Genomic DNA, 19,923 nt, shown 5'->3' on the forward strand with positions numbered 1-19,923 from the left:
AGCTTAATGAGCAAACTGGCACTTAAAAGGGGGAAAACAATAGAATTTTCAATTGAGCTACTGATACTAACACTTCCATGAGATTAACAAAAGCTTTATTTAATCTTATCTTCTTATTCCTTTCAGTACACATACATACGTTGACAGACTACTGCAATCGCAATGATTTTTTATATAAACAATAAATGATCCATCACTTCTGAGAGGTTGAAGGATGTGAAGAAGCAAATTAACATGAAACAATCTTGAAAATGCATAGTTGAGAAATGGTCAAGAACCAAACTTGGATCTGATCCATTGATTCATCATCTCCCACCTGGAAGGCTTTGGTCAACACCGATTAGGAATTGACGGCGTTGAACCGAAGAGACTTGTGGAAGAAATCACACACCAGGGAAGTGACTGTTGAAAGATGTAAAAGCAAGAGCCTTTCCTTCCCCAACGTTTAGTTGGAAGTGAACCAGTCCTCTTGGAATCACAAACATCTCCCGGACTCAAAACCTTTGAGTGAAACACGTTGTCACCTGTTACAAATCCTACCAGCAGCTTCCTACAATCACAACACCTGTCTCAGATGCACGGGGGTGTGAATGAGGTGGGTTGATTCCACCGGGGGCAAAGTCTACCGGTTCGTTGAAAGCCCCAGCGTATTGAGCCCTGGAACGTGAAAACATTAGCTGAAGTCACTGTCGCTCCGAAGATATTTGATGTGTTCCTCTTGCGCAGCCCATCGAAGAAAAAATCATCCGAAACTACTTGTTCAGCAGTTTGCAGGGGAAGCCATTAACTGATACGGAGGAATTCAAGTCTGCAACACGAAGTCCTGTAAGGATCAGGATCGGCCGAACGTGAAGGAAGAGGGAGAATGAATAACACTATTAGGCAACATAAGAGTTGGAAGGGTGAGCTTGATAAAGAAAACATATTGGTGGTGTATGTTGAACAAAATGGCCAGTGGTTTAAGGTAAGATAATTCCAGGATGTTGTGATGGGACGGATGATCATGGATCCTTATATTTCCTATTAGTACCGGAAAAATTTGAACCATGTCACTTTGTATTTAGTAAAATATAGCAAAGGAAACTTGCGGTTGAGATTAGTTTGTTCTGACTTTGGTTTGGCACTATAAAGATTAAAATCGTAGACTAACAGATTGTCCCTTGCTGAAGATAAAGACCATAATGATTATTTTGTTTTTCCACAGTTGACATGGTCTATAGCAATTTAATTGGTTAAAAGAGAATCAAGCCCAATCTAAGTGTAGATTGTTGAAATTGGGGGTTTCTAATATTAATTATGAGGTTGAAAATGTGGGGAATTAAGCTGCAATATGTAAGGATATGTGAATCTGAACATTCTAAGATGCAATCTTGCGAGCAAGCATGGAAATTGAAACGTGGTCTTTTCCTTTCGTAGAAGTTGTGAATGACTTGGCATACGTCTAGCTTATTTAGAATTAGTCGTTGGATCAGTTACATAAGAAATACGATCAAATGACCATTCATATCTCCTGATACTTTCGTGAGGACAACCTGAATCTGGAGTCATATTTCCTCTCATGCAACATCTGCATTGTATTGCCATGTTGAGAAAGTTGAGGATTGTGGATTAAAATTAAGTTGAGTTTGAATTTGTCTACCTGATCCAGTTGAAGATGTACCGAGAGATTATTTGGGGGTGCTTCTTCTCCATGTGTCGTCGCATCATCGAAGTCTCCTTCTTAGTGCTAATAATGGTTCCATAGAAATTACATATCCCACACGATTCTTTCCCCTCTCCATTTGTCTTTGACTGTTTTGATTTGGTGAAGTGTCGCCATACATCGGACACTACCCTCTTTGACGGTCAGGGGGGTTGGGCTATGCCCGTGCCCGTTGACTCGCAACTCGCATGTGTTTGGCTACACCTCGTCCCGATTGAATATGGTTGTGGAATTACAGCTACTGCCTCTAGAGGAAAGGTGAAAATGGATTAAACCCTTCCATTTATTCAATGGATGGAACGTAAAACTCATTTGGGGATGATCCTCCGAATGCATCATTTTGGGAATCCATTATGAATTTATGATAAAATAATAAATAATTAAAATGAAATGAAAAGAAATTAAATAATAATATGAATAAGAGATGATATTGAAAAATAGAAAAAATTGAATAATATAAATAAATAAATAAATAATATGAATAAATTATAAATTATAAATATAAATATAAATTGAATGAGAATTTGATTGGAGATTTGGAGTAGAGAGATTGAGAGAATGAGAGATTGAGTGGTGTGGAAAAAAATGAAAGATTTTTTTATTTTTATAAATTTTGTAAAATTTCCTTTTAACCCTTACAATTAATGTTTATTTCAAAATTTATAGGGGGTTTCAGTAATTGTACAAAAGACTAAAGCGAAAAAGTGTAAAAAAATTTGGGAGGGACCAGGCCCTCCTCCTTAGGCCTGGTCCCAAAAGGACCGGGTTTTTGGGCTGAGTTTTTGGACCCAGTCCCAAATGCCCACTTTACAACCAAAGCTTTAAAAGATCAAACTCCATTTGAAGCATGGTATGGAGTCAAACCTCAAGTGGACCATCTTAGAATCTTTAGGAGTATATGTTATGTTCTCATACTAGCCATCAAAAGATCCAAGCTTGATGATAAAGCAAAGGTTGGAATTATGGTTGGTTACAGCCTCAAATCCAAGGCATACAGAATTTATATTTCGGAGTCTAAAAAGATAGTGATTTCAAGGGATGTGAGGGTTGATGAGAGGTTAGTTCGGAATTGGGAGGAGAAGAAAATTCAAGATGATACAAGGCCACAACAAAGAAAACAAGTTGCTGACCAAGTTGATGGGGGCAGATTCTGATACAGAAGAAGAAACTTCAGTCAGAGGAACCAGACCTCTTGCTGAGATTTATGGGAGATGCAATGTAGCTATGCTTGAACCAACATCCTATTCAGAAGCAGCCAAGTTAGAGGAATTGAGAATTGTAATGCAGGAGGAGCTGTCCATGATAAAAAAAAATGGAACATGGAAGCTTGTGGATAGACCTGCCGAGAGAAAAGTGATCTAAGTAAAGTGGATCTTCAAGAGAAAATTGAACCCTGATGGTTCAATTTTGAAGCACAAAGCTATGCTTGTTGTCAAAGGCTTTGCACAACAACATGGTGTAGACTTTCAAGACACATTTGCACCTGTTGCTAGACATGATACAATCAGGTTAGTCCTTGCTTTGGCAGCTCAATTCAAATGGAAAGTTCATCAAATGGATGTCAAGTCAGCCTTCTTAAATGGCTGGCTTGATGAAGAAATCTTTATTGAACAACTTGAGGGACACAGAGTCAAAGGGAAAGAAGATAAGATCTATTTGTTGAGGAAGACTTTATATGGCTTAAAACAAGCTCCAAGAGCTTGGTACAACAGAATCAATGATTATCTGGTCAGCCTAGGTTATGCAAGGAGTCCAAATGAGGATACTTTGTATGTGAAGAAGGTCAATGAAGATGTGATCATGGTTTCCTTTATGTGGATGATTTGTTGGTGACATGAAACAATGCAATTCAGGTGAAGAGTTTAAGAAGGCAATGCACAAAGAGTTTGAGATGACTGACTTGGGAGGGATGACTTATTTTCTTGGAATGGAAATACATCAATCACAAAATGACATTTTTATATGTCAAAGGAAATATGCTAATGAGATGTGAAGAAGTTGGGATAGATGAATGTAAGTCTGTTGGGCACACCTTGGGTGCAAAAATCAAAGGTTGTGTAAAGAGGGGAGCAGCCCGGTGGATGAAATAATTATAGAAGGTTGATTGGGAGTTTGCTGTATTTAACAATAAAAGACCGATCTAATGTTGCCACTAGTCTCCTATCAAGATTATGAGCAAACCAGTGAGGAGCATCTTAAAGCAGCCAAGAGAGTACTGAAGGTATCAGAGGACAACAGATCATGGAATCTGGTTCAGGAAGTCTAAAAACTTCAGATTGGTGGGCTATGCAGACAGTGATGTGGGGGCTCTTGTGCTGATATGCGAAGCACATCAGGGTATGTTTCGCTGAATTGTGGAGATTTTGCTGGTCTTCCAAGAAGCAAGAAACAGTGGCTCAATCCACTGCAGAAGCTGAATACATATTAGCTGCTGTTGCAGTAAATCAAGCATATGGTTGAGGAATTGCTAAATGAGATGGAGGTAAAACAATGTGAGCCTATTGAAATTTTTTGTGATAATCAACGGCTGTTGTATGGCAAGAATCCGGTCATGCATGGTCGAACTAAGCACATAAACATTAGTTCCATACAGTGAGGGAGGCCGAGCAATGCTGGGAAATCAGATTGACTCACTGCAGGGGAGAAGTTCAATTGGCTGACATCTTTAAAGGCTTTATGTAAGTCCAAGTTTTGAAGATCTTAAACTTAAATTGGCGTCTCAAGCAAAAATATCAAGAAAGAGGTTCAAAGTAATGATATTTGCTTGAAACAAATATTTTTGATATTAGACTGAAGCTGGAAACTAACGGCAAAAGGGCAGAATTTGAAGTGGTAAAGTGACTGGGAGCAGTTCACCGTAGCTGGTTTGTGGGCATGCTGAAGTGATTGTTGGTGAATTCAGCATACATCGGTACCCTCTTATATCAAGTAATGTGATGGTTATCGAGTGCTAAAGATGTATGGTTAAGATGTATTTGGGATTAGAATATGTTTTATGTTGGGTACAACAGTAGGATTACATGTATAAACTTTGATGTCTTTGGTGAGATGCATATATGAATACAGGTCTTCATCTCTCTTATCTCTTCCTTCCTTTTTCTCTCCCGTGTAACCATCATTGCATGCTCCAATAACCAAAAATAAGGCATATAAGCCTCAAGGATATCGTTTCTTGTTACTGAAGGCAGAAGTTGTCATGAGAAATATGTTTAAAAAACACTTTTAAAATCATTAAACATTTATGCTTCAAAGTAGCGAGTTTCTTTGCAATATTGTTTTTTTAATAAGAGCATCAATATTTGCAGTGGAATCTGGTGATGGGTTTCTCTTCGCCTGAAGCCATATGTAAGAATTTTATTTGTATCTTGCCTCTATAATGCCATCATGAGTTATAATTCTATAAGCACTATTGTACTACTTTCTGCAGGCTAGGAGAGAAAAAATTAGGTGAGAGGATGAAGATTCTCCAGGATTTGGCCCTGATGTAACAAGGTACTTCAGTTGTCTAAATACGTACATATCCGTTTCTTTGGCTAGTCTCAACTTATTCTTAGGAAGAAATTATTATGAATTCACTGTAAGTTTTTTGTCACTATTTTAATAAAGTCCAATCTGCAATCTCATTTGACTTGGTAATCATCTATTAATAAATGGTTGCTCACAATCAGGTTATTGGAAAGCATTGTCCTTGATGAGATAATAACTACATCCAGTCACTCAGCACGCAGGTTGAGTGTAGATATCCCATCTTATGTGTCTGTAGCCATATGACATTTTCTTCTTTAAGCTGGTAAACAATAATTTAATTATTTTTTTCAATCTGTAATTCCTATCAAGATATAGAAGCCGTCAATTCGAGGGTGAGCCTGAACTACCGTTGAGGGATTCATTCAAAAGATGGAAGCCTATTGATGCTGACTGATTGCTAATAATTTCTTTATTATAAAAGCATGACTCCAATAAAGTGAAATGTTTTGATGTTTGAGGTTACATGGTGATCATTGTAACTGCCGTACTGGAATTTGAATTTAGTACTTCTCTTACCACATCTTCTTGGCAAATAGATATGAGCCAGGAGTGCAATTTAGATGTTTGTTGACTGTTTCAAGAACCAAATCAATTCCAGTGAACATCACATAGAATAACCAAGTTATTATTGCTTTAATTTAGTAGACGTTTAGTCATTTCAATAAATGATTCATATGAAGTAGTTTTCAACTAATGCGTAAAGAATTGTAGTTCTTGAGAACTGGGCTTGTTGTGTGATTTCTTGATACTCTGTATGATTAACTGGTTTTCCTGGCGTGTTAGCTTGGTGCAGCACATTTTGGCTGCTGGGGTGATATTTGCCCCACAAGCAGCTAGGGAATATGCTCATGGATCACAACACGAATGGCTGCATATGCAGGTTGGCGGAGGTTTCGATAGAGCAACATAATGTTATATGACACTCATTGGCATTGTTGGATTAAGCAGCAAGTTGAGTTCTGTTTTTTAATCTTACTCAAAAGAGGAAATTCGCTATGGTTTCCACACTCAGTGCAGAACATGATTCCTACGAGTAAGACCATTTAAATTGATGATATATCATTTGTAGAAATGTATCTCATCTTCTATGTATCATCTGACTGGATACGATTGTATCTATAATCAGTTCTTAAGCAAAATTTCTGAATCAGTTCTTGGAACAGTATCTGAAAGATTGTGTTGTTGAAGAAATTAATTTGTCTTGCGAAAAAAATAAAAAAATAATTTGTTGTGGGGTTATTTACCAGTGTATAAAAAAATCTGTATGATATGGTCTTTGAATCAAGTCATTGCCATAACAAGTAGATTGGTTCTGTGTTGTGTTAGCTTAAATGAGCAAACTGGCACTTGAAAGGGGGAAAAAACAATGAAATTTCAATTGGGCTACTGATACTAACACTTCATGAGATCACAAAAGCTTTATAATCTTATTCTTCTTATTCACTGTTCAGTACAAATACATACGTTGACAGACTACTGCAGTCGCAATATTATTATTATAAACAATAAATGATCCATCACTTCTGAGAGGTTGAAGGATGGTGAGAGAAGCAAATTAACATGAAACAATCTTGAAAATGCATGAAGTTGAGAAATGGTTAAGAACCAAACTTGGATCTGATCATTGATTACATCATCTACCTGGAAGGCTTTGGTCAACACCGATTAGGAATTGACGGCGTTGAACCGAAGAGACTTGTGGAAGAAATCACAACACCAGGGAAGTGACTGTTGAAAGATGTAAAAGCAAGAGCCTTCCTTGCCCAACGTTTGTTGGAGTGAACCAGTCCTTAGGAATCACAAACATCTCCCCAGGACTCAAAACCTTTGAGTGAAACACGTTGTCACCTGTTACAAATCCTACCAGCAGCTCTACTACATCACAACACCAGTCTCAGAGCACGGGGGTGTGAATGAGGTGGGTTGAGTCCACCGGGGGCAAAGTCTACTCGGTTCGTTGAAAGCCCCAGCGTATTGAGCCTGGAAACGTGAAAACATTAGCTGAAGTCACTGTCGCTCCGAAGATATTTGATGGTGTTCCCTCTTGCGCAGCCATCGAAGAAAAATCATCCGACACTACTGTTCAGCAGGTTTGCAGGGAAGCCATTACTGATACGGAGGAATTCAAGTCTCAACACAGGAGTCCTGTAAAGGATCAGGATCGCCGAACGTGAAGGAAGGGAGAATGAATAACACTATTAGGCAACATAAGAGTTGGAAGGTGGGATCAAGAAAACATATTGGTGGTGTATGTTGAACAAAATGGCCAGATAGTTTAAGGTAAGATAATTCCAGGATGTTGTGATGGAGGATGATCATGGATCCTTTTAATTCCTATTAGTACCGGAAAAATTTGAACCATGTTACTTTGTATTATTAAAATATAGCAAAGGAAACTTGTGGTTGAGATTAGTTGGTTTCTGGCTTTGGTTTGGCACTAGAAAAGATTAAAATCGTAGACTTAACAGATGTCCCTGGCTGAAGATAAAGACCAGAATGATTTTTTTTTTCCACAGTTGACATGGTCTATAGCAATTTAATTGGTTAAAGAGAAGATTTCAAGCCCAATCTAAGTGTAGATTGTTGAAATTGGGGGTTTCTAATATTAATTATAGAGGTTTGAAAATTGGGGAATTAAGCTGCAATATGTAAGGATATGTGAATGAAGCATTCTAAGATGCAACTTGCGAGCAAGTCATGGAAATTGGAACGTGTCTTCTTCTTTCGTAGCAGTTGTGAATGACTTGACATACGTCGTAGCTTATTTAAGAATTAGTCGTTGATAGTATAGCTGTCCTTACACTCCTCAACAAAATGGAGTGAGTGAAACGAAGAATAAGACAGTGATAGAGATTCAAGATGCACATGAAAATTTTAGGACTTAGGACTGGTCTATGGACCCAGGACGGTATTTGCGTCTAAAAATTTTATTTTCCCCCCTGATCTTTTTTTTTTTTATATTTAGAGGGTAAACAAAATTTGTAGGGGGTTTTAGTATTTTTAGGGGTAAATTAGTAATTTTTAAAAGTTTAATTAATTTTAAAAAAAAAAAATAATAAAAATAATAGTTAATTTTAACATAAATGTATATTCACATTTCACACATTCACGCTTCACAAATAAACAATTAAATAATTTTTTTATTAAATTATTCATCTTCATCGTCAACAATATTTACATCATTCAAATCTGTATTCCTAAAAAGTTTGAGTAGCTTGGGATCTTCAGGGTGCTGGTGATAGTTCTTTCTGCATGAGTCCAATCCGTAAAACAGTTATACCAATCATCTCATCGGGTAAAGACATCTTCTGTCTTCAAAATCATCCTCGTGAAAATGTTGACTCGGATGCAATTGTAGAAACGGCAAGATAAAATGGCACGTGCCATTGGCTACAATGGGGAATCGACTTTCATGTTGGTTCCACCATTGAAGAATATCCATGTCACGTTTCCTTCATCGTCTTAAGGACAGGTCAACTTGTAGGTAGCGGTTTAGCTCATTTGGTCCATAATGTACGAGCTGGAGCTGGTACTTTCGCATGTTCATATAGTTACTTGCTTGATCCTGACGGAGGTTGCATCAGGGTCCTGATCGTCTCTTTTGAACGTTCCACTTCCACTTTCATTGTACTTGTTCCCATAAAAGAAAAAGGCTATCAATTTTTGTTTTAAAGTCAGTTAAATAAGACATATAATCATGTTCTAAATGTGGCCAACTCAGTAATTTTACAGTTACTAAGTGTAATTTAAACCTAGGACTACAACAAGGCCTAATCGATATAAGAATGGAATATCTAACCATATTTCCAATTTTCTTCCATCTTTAAACAATTTCCCCAAACATTATTATCTATATTTAGCAAAAGTTTTAGCAATTTGAAGTAAAATATTAACACTAAATTAGTAGTCGGATAATAATACCACTTAATGTATTAGTAGAATCATAAAAAAATTTAAGAAATGAATTAAAAAGTTCACAAACTGCCCAATTCATAGCTGACAAATTCCTTTGGATAGTGCTTTCGATTGACGAAATCTGTAATTGTTTTGCGGTTGGAAAAACTTTTTCCAACATCAAGTAGGTGGAGTTCAACGGATAGGCATGTCGTACATAACTTCAAAAGTCGAAACGGTGGGTCTTTGCTTCAATATTGACGTACTCCTGCCATCTTTTATTGCTACCGTAAATCCGATAGCCCGTGCACCCTCTCCATCTTCGAATGTAAACATCTAAACCTGCTTTAACTATCAAATTGATGATGTGAAAAGCACATCTCTGGTGAAAAAAATGCCTTCAACATGCAGATCCAATCTCTTTTCAAATAAAGAGATGCCACGGTGTTAGGAGTTGCATTACAAGTGTTAGCGTACAACTACTCTATTAGTTAATAAATATTCTTGCAAAATTCAAGAATTGTAAAATAATAGTTTCAGCACTATGTTTTTCATATAATGGTTTAAAACCCATCAATTTTTGTTGTAAACCCCAATTATGATCTAAGAAATGTACTATGATAGTTAAAAAATCGGTTTTGATCTACAGCCCATATGTCTGATGTAAGTGCAATAGATATATTCCTAAAATTTTGAAATTGTTTTTTAAGTATTATTATTTGTTATAAAGTTTTATATATCTCTTTTACTTGTACTTTACTAACAGGGTATATGCTGGACAAAATGTAGTTTTAACATGTGAATGAAATAAGGATTTTTCAGATAAACAAATGGGAGAGTCCGTAGCAAATGAATCTTGTTATTTCCTCTATGCAACATCTGCATTGTATTGCCATGTTGAGAAAGTTGAGGATTGTGGATTAAAATTAAGTTGAGTTTGAATTTGTCTACCTGATCCAGTTGAAGATGTACGAGAGACTGATATTTGGGGGTGCTTCTTCCACGTGTCGTCGCATCATCAAGTCCCTTCTCAGTGATAATAGGTTCCATAGAAATTACATATCCCACACGATTCTTCCCCCTCCCATTGTCTTTGACTGTTTTGATTTGGTGAAGTGTCGCCATCATCGGACACTACCCTCTTTGACGGTCAGGGGGGTTGGGCTATGCCCGTGCCCGTTGACTGCAACTCGCATGTGTTTGGCTACCCTCGTCCCGATGAATATGGTTGTGGAATTACAGCTACTGCCATGGAGGAAAGGTGAAAATGGATTGAACCCTTCCATTTATCAATGGTGGAACGTAAAACTCATTGGGGAGATCTCTCGATGCTCATTTCGGGAATCCATTATGAATTTATGATAAAATAATAAATAAATAAAATGAAAAGAAAAGAAATTAATAATATATGAATAAGAGTGATATTGAAAAATAGAAAAAATTAGAAAAATAAATAAATAAATAATATGAATAATATAAATATAAATATAAATATAATTGAATGAGAATTTGATTGAGATTTGGAGTAGAGAGATTCAAAGTTAGTGTTGGAAAAAAATGAAAGATTTTTTATTTTTATAAATTTGTAAAATTTCCTTTAACCCTTACAATTTATGTTATTTCAAAATTTATAGGGGGTTTCAGTAATTGTATAAAAGACTAACGTGAAAAAAGTGTAAAAAAATTGGGAGGGACCACGCCTCTCCTTAGGCCTGGTCCAAAAGGACGGGTTTTTGGGCAGAGTTTTGGACCCAGTCCCAAATGCCCACCTTTACAACCAAAGCTTTAAAGATCAAACTCCATTTGAAGCATGGTATGGAGTCAAACCTCAAGTGGACCATCTTAGAATCTTTGGGAGTATATGTTATGTTCTATACTAGCCATCAAAAGATCCAAGCTTGATGATAAAGCAAAGGTTGGAATTATGGTTGGTTACAGCCTCAATCAAGGCATACAGAATTTATATTTCGGAGTCTAAAAAGATAGTGATTTCAAGGGATTGTGAGGTTGATGAGAGGTTAGTTCGGAATTGGGAGGAAGAAAATTCAAGATGATACAAGGCCACAACAAAGAAACAAGTTGCTGACCAAGTTGATGGGGCAGATTCTGATACGAAGAAGAAACTTCAGTCAGAGGAACCAGACTCTTGCTGAGATTTATGGGAGATGCAAGTAGCTATGCTTGAACCAACATCCTATTCAGAAGCAGCCAAGTTAGAGGAATTGAGAATTGTAATGCAGGAGGAGCTGTCCATGATAAAAAAAAATGGAAACTGGAAGCTTGAGATAGACTGCGAGAGAAAAGTGATCTAGGAAGTGATCTTCAAGAGAAAATTGAAACCTGTGGTTCAATTTTGAAGCACAAAGCTATGCTTGTTGTCAAAGGCTTTGCACAACAAACATGGTGTAGACTTTCAAGACACATTTGCACCTGTTGTACGACATGATACAATCAGGTTAGTCCTTGCTTGTAGCTCAATTCAAGTGGAAAGTTCATCAAATGGATGTCAAGTCAGCCTTCTTAAATGGCTGGCTGATGAAGAAATCTTTATAACAACTGGGGACACGAGTCAAAGGGAAAGAAGATAAGATCTATTTGTTGAGGATGGCTTTATTGGCTTAAAACAAGCTACAGAGCTTGGTACAAGAACAAGATTATCTGGTCAGCCTAGTTATGCAAGGAGTCCAAATGAGCATACTTTGTATGTGAAGAAGGTCAATGAAGAGTGATCATGGTTTCCTGTATGTGGATGATTTGTGTGACTGAAACAACGCAATTCAGGTTGAAGAGTTTAAGAAGGCCATGCCAAAGAGTTTGAGATGATTGACTTGGGGGATGACTTATTTCTTGGATGGAAATACATAATCACAAAATGACATTTATGTCAAAGAGAAATATGCTATGAGATGCTAAGAAGTTTGGGATGATGAATGTAAGTCTGTTGGCACACCTTTGGTGCAAAATCAAAGGTTGTGTAAAGAGGATGGAGCAACCCCGGTGGATGAAACTAATTATAGAGGTTGATTGGGAGTTTGCTGTATTTAACAACAATAAGGCTGATCTAATGTTTGCCACTAGTCTCCATCAAGATTTATGAGCAAACCAAGTGAGGAGCATCTTAAAGCAGCAAGAGAGTATGAAGTTTATCAGAGGACCAAAGATCATGGAATCTGGTTCAGGAAGTCTAAAAACTTCAGATTGGTGGGCTATGAGACAGTGTGGGGAGGCTCTTGTGATGACATGCGAAGCACATCAGGGTATGTTTTCCTGCTGAATTGTGGAGCTTTTGCTGGTCTTCCAAGAAGCAAGAACAGTGGCTCAATCCACTACAGAAGTGGATACATATTAGCTGTTGTTGCAGTAAATCAAGCCATATGGTGAGGAATATGCTAAATGATATGGAGGTAAAACAAAGTGAGCCTACTGAAATTTTTGTGATAATCAATGGCTGTTGTTATGGCAAAGAATCCGGTCATGCATGGTCGAACTAAGCACATAAACATTAAGTTTTCATACAGTGAGGGAGGTGAGCAATGCAGGGAAATCAGATTGACTCACTGCAGGGGAGAAGTTCAATTGGCTGACATCTTTACAAAGGCTTTATGTAAGTCCAAGTTTGAAGATCTTAAACTAAACTTGGTGTTCAAGCAAAAATATCAAGAAAGAGTGTTCAAAGTAATGATATTTTGCCTGAAACAAATATTTTGATTATTAGACTGAAGCTGGAAACTAACGGCAAAAGGGCAGAATTTGAAGTGGTATAAGTTGGCCGGGAGCAGTTCACCGTAGCTGGTTTGTGAGGCATGCTGAAGTGATTGTTGGTGAATTCAGCATACATTCGGCTGCCCTCTTTATATCAAGTTAATGTGATAGTAAGTAAGTTGCTAAAGATGTATGGTTAAGATGTATTTGGGATAGAATATGTTTTATGTTGGGTACAACAGTAGGATTACATGTATAAACTTGTGTCTTGGTGAATGCATATATTGAATACAGGTCTTCATCTCTTATCTCTTCCTTCCTTTTTTCTCCCGTGTAACCATCATTTGCATGCTCCAATAACCAACAAATAAGGCATATAAGCCTCAGGAATATCGTTTTTGTTACTGAAGGCAGAAGTTGTCATGAGAAATTAATGTTTAAAAAACACTTTTAAACTCATTAAACATATTATGCTTCAAAGTAGCGAGTTTCTTTGCAATATTGTTTTTTTAAATAAGAGCATCAATATTGCAGTGGAATCTGGTGATGGGTTCCTTCGCCTGAAGCCAATATTAAGAATTTTATTTTGTATCTTGCCTCTATAATGCCTCATGAGTTATATTCTATAAGCACTATTGTACTTACCTTTCTGCAGGCTAGGAGAGAAAAATTAGTGAGAGGATGAAGATTCTCCAGGATTTGGCCCCGGATGTAACAAGGTATCTTCAGTTGTCTAACTACTTACATATCCGTTTTTTGGCTAGTCTCAACTTATTCTTAGGAAGAAATTATATGAATTCACTGTAAGTTTTTTGTCATCATTTTAAATAAGTCCAATCTGCAATCTCATTTGATTGGTAATCATCTATTAATAAATGGTTGCTCACAATCAGGTTATTGGAAAAGCACTTGTCCTTGATGAGATAATTAACTACATCCAGTCACTTCAGCAGCAGGTTGAGGTGTAGATATCCCATCTTATGTGTCTGTAGCCATATGACATTTTCTTCTTTAGCTGGTAAACAATAATTTAATTATTTTTTCACTCTTGTAGTTCCTATCAATGAAGTTAGAAGCCGTCAATTCGAGGGTGAGCCTGAATCCTACCGTTGAGGGATTTCATTCAAAAGATGTAAGCCTATTGATGCTGACTGATTGCTTAATAATTTCTTTATTAAAAGCAGTTGCTCCAATAATGTGAAATTGTTTGATGTTTGAGGTTAATGGTGATCATTGATACTGCCGTACTGGAATTTGAATTTAGTACTTTCTTACCAAACCTTTCTGGCAAATAGAAATGAACTAAGAGTGCAATTTAGATGTTTGTTGACTGTTTCAAGAACAAATCAATTCCAGTGAACATCACATAGAATAACCAAGTATTTATGCTTAATTTAGTAGACGTTTAGTCATTCAATCAAATGATTCATATGAAGTAGTTTTCAGCTAATCGCGTGAAGAATTGGTAGTTACTGAGAAATGGTCTTCTTGTGTGATTCTTTGATACTACTGCAATGTTATAAAATTTCTAAGAATTGAAAAAACAACCTTGGAAGGATAGGATTTTTCTCCTTCTAGTGAGAGAGAAATATCAGTTGGTTAGATCTCAGATGTGGGTAAAAATAATGTTCTGATGAGAGCCCTATTATTGACTGGATACGATTGTACTCTATAATCAGTTCTTAAGCAAAACTTATCTGAATCTCGTTGGAACAGTATCTGAAAGATTGTGTTTGTTGAAGAAATTACTTGTCTTGCGAAAAAATAAAAAAATAATTTATGTGGGGTTATTTTACCAGTGTATAAAAAAATCTGTATGATAGTATCTTTGAATCAAGTCATTGCCATAACAAGTAGATTGGCTGTGTGTTCGTATTATAGCTTAAATGAGCAAACTGGCACTTAAAAGGGGGGAAAACAATAGAATTTCAATTGAGCTAATGATACTAACCTCTTCGATGAGATTAACAAAAGCTTTATTAATCTTATTCTTCTTATTCACTGTTCAGTACACATACATACGTTGACAGACTACTGCAGTCGCAATGTTTTATTATAAACAATAAAAGATCCATCACTCTGAGAGGTTGAAGGATGGTGAAGAAGCAAATTAACATGAAACAATCTTGAAAATGCATGAAGTTGAGAAATGGTAAGAACCAAACTGGATTGATGCCATTGATTACATATCTCCCACTGGAAGGCTTGGTCAAACCGCATTAGGAATTGACGGCGTTGAACCGAAGAGACTTGTGGAAGACATCACAACACCAGGGAAGTGACTGTTGAAAGATGTAAAAGCAAGAGCCTTCCTTCCCGACGTTTAGTTGGAAGTGAACCAGTCCTCTGGAATCACAAACATCTCCCAGGACTCAAAACCTTTGAGTGAAACACGTTGTCACCTGTTACAAATCCTACCAGCAGCTTTCCTACAATCACAACACCTGTCTCAGATGCACGAGGGTGTGAATGAGGGGGTTGATTCCACCGAGGGCAAAGTCTACTCGGTTCGTGAAAGCCCCAGTCGTGTTGAGCCCTGGAAACGTGAAAACATTAGCTGAAGTCACTGTCGCTCCGAAGATATTTGATGTGTTTCCTCTTGCGCAGCCCAGAAGAAAAAAATCATCCGAAATACTTGTTCAGCAGGTTTGCAGGGGAAGCCATTAACTGATACGGAGGAATTCAAGTCTGCAACACAGAAGTCCTGTAAAGGATCAGGAGCGGCCGAACGTGAAGGAAGAGGGAGAATGAATAACACTATTAGGCAACACTAAGAGTTGGAAGGGTGAGCTGATAAAGAAAACATATGGTGGTGTATGTTGAACAAAATGGCCAGATAGTTTAAGTAAGATAATTCCAGGATGTTGTGATGGATGGAAGATCATGGATCCTTATATATCCTATTAGTACTGAAAAAATTTGAACATGTTACTTTGTATTTAGTAAAATATGCAAAGGAAACTTGCGGTTGAGATTAGTGGTTTTGACTTTGGTTTGGCACTATAAAAGATTAAAATCTGTAGACTTAACAGATGGTCCCTGGCTGAAGATAAAGACCATAATGATTATTTTGTTTTCCACAGTTGACATGGTCTATAGAATTTAATTGGTTAAGAGAAGAATCAAGCCCATCTAAGTGTAGATTGTTGAAATTGGGGGTTTCTAATATAATTATAGAGGTTGAAAATGTGGGGAATTAAGCTGCAATATGTAAGGATATGTGAATGAAGCATTCTAAGATGCAACTCTGCGAGCAAGTCATGGAAATTGGAACGTGGTCTTTTCCTTTCGTAGAAGTTGTGAATGACTTGGCATACGTGTTAGCTTATTTAAGAATTAGTCGTGGGATCAGTTACATAAGAAATTGATCAAATGACCATTCATATCTCCTGATACTTTCGTGAGGACAACCATGAATCTGGAGCAGACGTTCTTCGAAGTCTTGTGACACAAGCCAATGGAAGCAGATAAACCTAACTTGTTCGGAAACCAACCATTTTTTTTTCCCTTAGGTATTTATTCAAAAAAGTGTGTGGCGTTGGTTCTAAAACTAATCCAAATTAAGTTCATGACAATTTAGGAAGGAGGATTAAAGTCGTACAAGACATCAGTGACCAAGTCTCCAACAACAGCAATCGTCAGCAGCTGCAAAGAATACTTTAATGATCAAGTCTACTAATCGTCAAGAGCTGTAGGGAGTAGTTTGATGACCAAGTCCATTGATCGTCAGCAGCTAAATTTTTCACCAGCTTTGACTCTCAGATAGCACCAAGGGCCAGGAGATATAGCTCTACATTGGCTAGCCGCATTTTGGATAATCATTGTAACTTTCAAGAACCATTATACAGAGATCCTCCATTAAGAATTGCAAATGTAGTTGAATGTATCATAAAAACATGGGTTGACTTCATAACTGATGTAATGTTATTCATTAAAAAAAAAAAAAAAAAGAACAAAAATGGTGCAACCCTGGTGGAACATGTGAATGATTGAGAGTTAAAAGAATGACAACATTTTGCCAAACAAAAAAACAACCTGGCAGTTGGCATGGACCCTTTCTTTCCAATCATTATTCTAATATCTCACAGCTGTTAGTTTCACTCAATGGAGTACAAAAACAAATATCTGAACCATTACAAAACTCAAAAGCCATAACAGTGGACGCTCAGCTATGGCCTCTTGGCAGTGGCATGTCGGAGCCTTCCTTCATTGAAGAGAGCGTTTAGGTTTGATTCCAAGTCCCGTGTTAAAGTTTCATTCTGTAGATGTTAAATTAGTTAAAGAGAAGAAGGAATTAAAACTCACAAAGAAAAGAGTCATTTGGTGCACCTGTCAAAGGCAGCCTGGCTAATGGGAATTACACCCGACGGGGATACAAGAGCATCCACTGGTACATCAGTTGAGTGACTGGTATAATTCCTTCATCCATGATCTGCAAAGAGTATGACAGTGCAACTGCAAAATCAAAGTACAAACATAAATAATGTAATCAGGTTATTTGATCTCAGGCATTGCTTTTCGTTTTTATGATTATAAATGAAACAGAAGCAATCCACACCAAAGAGGGGCTGCCTCCACTCTCTCTTTGCCAGCTCCTGGTATTTCTTCAGGAAGGTATCATAATAACTTCAGAGTTTTAAGACATAATGTTAGTAACAACAATGGATAAATTAAAGCACAACTACAATTATCAATAGTAAGTTAAGAATTTAATCAAGCTAAAGCTAGACGAAGAAAAAGCAAAAAAAAAAAAAAAAAAAAAAAAAAAAAAAAAAAAAATTGAGCCTCATTAACTATTGAGGTAAACAGAGTTTAAATTATCGTTACAATTCTAGTATTACAAGAGTGGGTTCAGCAAGATTTTTGGGCGCAACAACTATGTTCAGAACTGATATGGAAGTTTTGAAGACTAAAAGTTACAGCTTTTGTATATTAGATTGAGAAATCTGAATATTCTCTCTCAACAACAGGCTCAGCAACCAATAGAAGTTTCCTCATTCTAAATTTTTAAACAAGCAGCCATAGAGCACTGAGAGGCAACCAGGCTTGTGAAGGTGGGCTTAAAGCAGGATTAAAGGTTTAATATTGATGTAAGCAGGCTTACATGCATATAGTGAAGCATGTCTGTGCTTCTCTAACTCAAATTACAATACCACAAAGGTTAGAAGTTTTTGCAAGGCATGAGCAAGAACCTTACCCTCCACCACGGCCCATGCGTCTCCCAGATCTGTCAAACGCAGCTGGAAAATTACCAGATGAATACGACTCACTGCAGTTTCATTTATAAAATCTACATGATATTAACAGAAGAGGAAAGATGACAGAATACCAGGTAAGAGGAGTAAATCCACTGGCTCATTTGCCTGCAACACTGCAATAGGGGAGATCTTTATAATTATATCAGTTTAAACACAAAGAAAATTGAGATAGAATGTATTTGCCTATGGTTATTAGTGCATATTTAGAATATGAAAATTCAACACTAGCATACAAATGTTTTCATAAGAGAAGGAATAAACACATAAATTTAGTTTATATTTGGGTGAATGGACATTATCGGGGATTATGAGTTTCTCAAAGCACAGTAGAACAAAAATTCTATAGCATTAATCAAATCTATTTCTTTCAACTTTTTTTCTATGAATGCGCGTAATACAAAGTATATAGCAATGCAACATTTTGAAGAACAATGTACCATCCTCTCGCTCATTTCCATCAGCGTCCACAGGTGCTGGCTCTAAAATATTCATGGAGTTGGCAATTAGATCATCAACACTTGAGATGTTGAACACTTCGCATGTTACAGTTCTTGTCCTCCACACGTGGAACATAAAGTTCTTCACCATTCCACATCGCCATCTAAACAAGTTTAAAATTATATCACAAGAATTCCCAAATGAAACGAAAAGATAAAGATATCATGTAACAAGTACTAAGCAGAAAACATCTTTATGACAAAACAAATATTGATTAAAAATGTAATCGATCAACATCAAATTCTGAATTCAAATCATACAAATTGATTATAGTCATTCCCTCTTTACAAAAATCAATTCCCAAGTCATATTTCACAACCATTAGATCTCAATGATACAAGTATATGACAGTAACAAAAAAACAGACCTTTAGGTGGAGTTTGCAAAATTCAGACAACAATTTAGAAGTGCTAACTTCTCTCAAAGCAGTGCAACTTATATAGGCACATAATCTCTGACAAGACTTAAACCACGGAGCTTCCAGAACAATGTAATTGCATTATTGGAAACAAAAACAACATCAATCCAAACATATAAAAAATCCAACAGCTAATTTAAACTACGAAAATATAGCATTACGATGAGGTTGAAAATGAGCTGACCTTCATGGGATCGAAGAGAAGGGTCCATAGATTGAGGGTCTGACGGACTTGGGATCGGAGGACCCGTTTTTGCTTGAAAATGGAATCCAGATGTGTTGTTCAGGTGGGTAAGTGCTGTTGTATTCATGATGGAGACGAAAGAGCGCGGTGAGATGAAGGTTGGATGATTGGAAGTGAGTTTGTTGTAGTAGTTGAGACTAGATGTGACTGTGAGTGGCGTTGTGTATGAGTTGCTGTAGGCGCACGCTGGGTAATCAGCGCACCACCTTCGCTCTTGTCTTAGCGCACTTGTCCACATGATTGTACTTTTTATTTTTTTATACTGAGACAGCCCTCTAACCTTTTCTTTTACCTGTCAAGAGGTTTATGTCCACTCCTCAGATTTTTACATGTTCAATACTTCATAAAAATACTTGTTTGGGTATAAAGTACAAATAAAAAAAATAGAAGAAGCAATAAAATATAGAAAAGTTGAGGGGCCACCATAAAATCCTCCATTCTGATAACAAAATAATGCCTAACTGCAACAACAAAAAACAAACAATACAACTGAGCTCCAGGGCCAAACCCATCCCGCTTTCTCTCTCTATTTATTTCTTCTCCAAACCTACCCTAAATCCACCATGACTGAATCTCACTGTTCCTTCGCCTACTCACGCTCACAGTTCGATCAAAGAAGAACATCGATAACACCCGTCCAACCAAATCCGAGAAACCATGCCGTCGCAGGCCGATCTGG

The 19,923-nt window shown here is 37.0% G+C and overlaps 2 long non-coding RNA genes and 2 pseudogenes across 2 annotated transcripts; all 4 read right to left on the reverse strand.

Annotated features, from left to right (window-relative positions):
- Nucleotides 1-270: 270 nt before the first annotated feature.
- LOC116136198 lies at nucleotides 271-949 on the reverse strand (annotated as a pseudogene).
- Nucleotides 950-15,035: 14,086 nt separating this feature from the next.
- LOC116136137 lies at nucleotides 15,036-15,916 on the reverse strand (annotated as a pseudogene).
- Nucleotides 15,917-17,070: 1,154 nt separating this feature from the next.
- Nucleotides 17,071-17,403, reverse strand: LOC116136201. The gene is made up of 3 exons (XR_004128995.1): nucleotides 17,385-17,403; nucleotides 17,156-17,281; nucleotides 17,071-17,085 (listed from the first exon to the last, which is right to left on the reverse strand). It is a non-coding gene; the product is annotated as an uncharacterized LOC116136201 (long non-coding RNA).
- Nucleotides 17,404-18,125: 722 nt separating this feature from the next.
- Nucleotides 18,126-19,074, reverse strand: LOC116136200. Its single transcript, XR_004128994.1, has 3 exons — nucleotides 18,950-19,074; nucleotides 18,522-18,685; nucleotides 18,126-18,197 (listed from the first exon to the last, which is right to left on the reverse strand). It is a non-coding gene; the product is annotated as an uncharacterized LOC116136200 (long non-coding RNA).
- Nucleotides 19,075-19,923: the final 849 nt, after the last annotated feature.

Source organism: Pistacia vera, unplaced genomic scaffold, assembly GCF_008641045.1.
Source record: "Pistacia vera cultivar Batoury unplaced genomic scaffold, PisVer_v2 Contig31, whole genome shotgun sequence".
In the NCBI taxonomy this organism is placed as follows: Eukaryota; Viridiplantae; Streptophyta; class Magnoliopsida; order Sapindales; family Anacardiaceae; genus Pistacia; species Pistacia vera.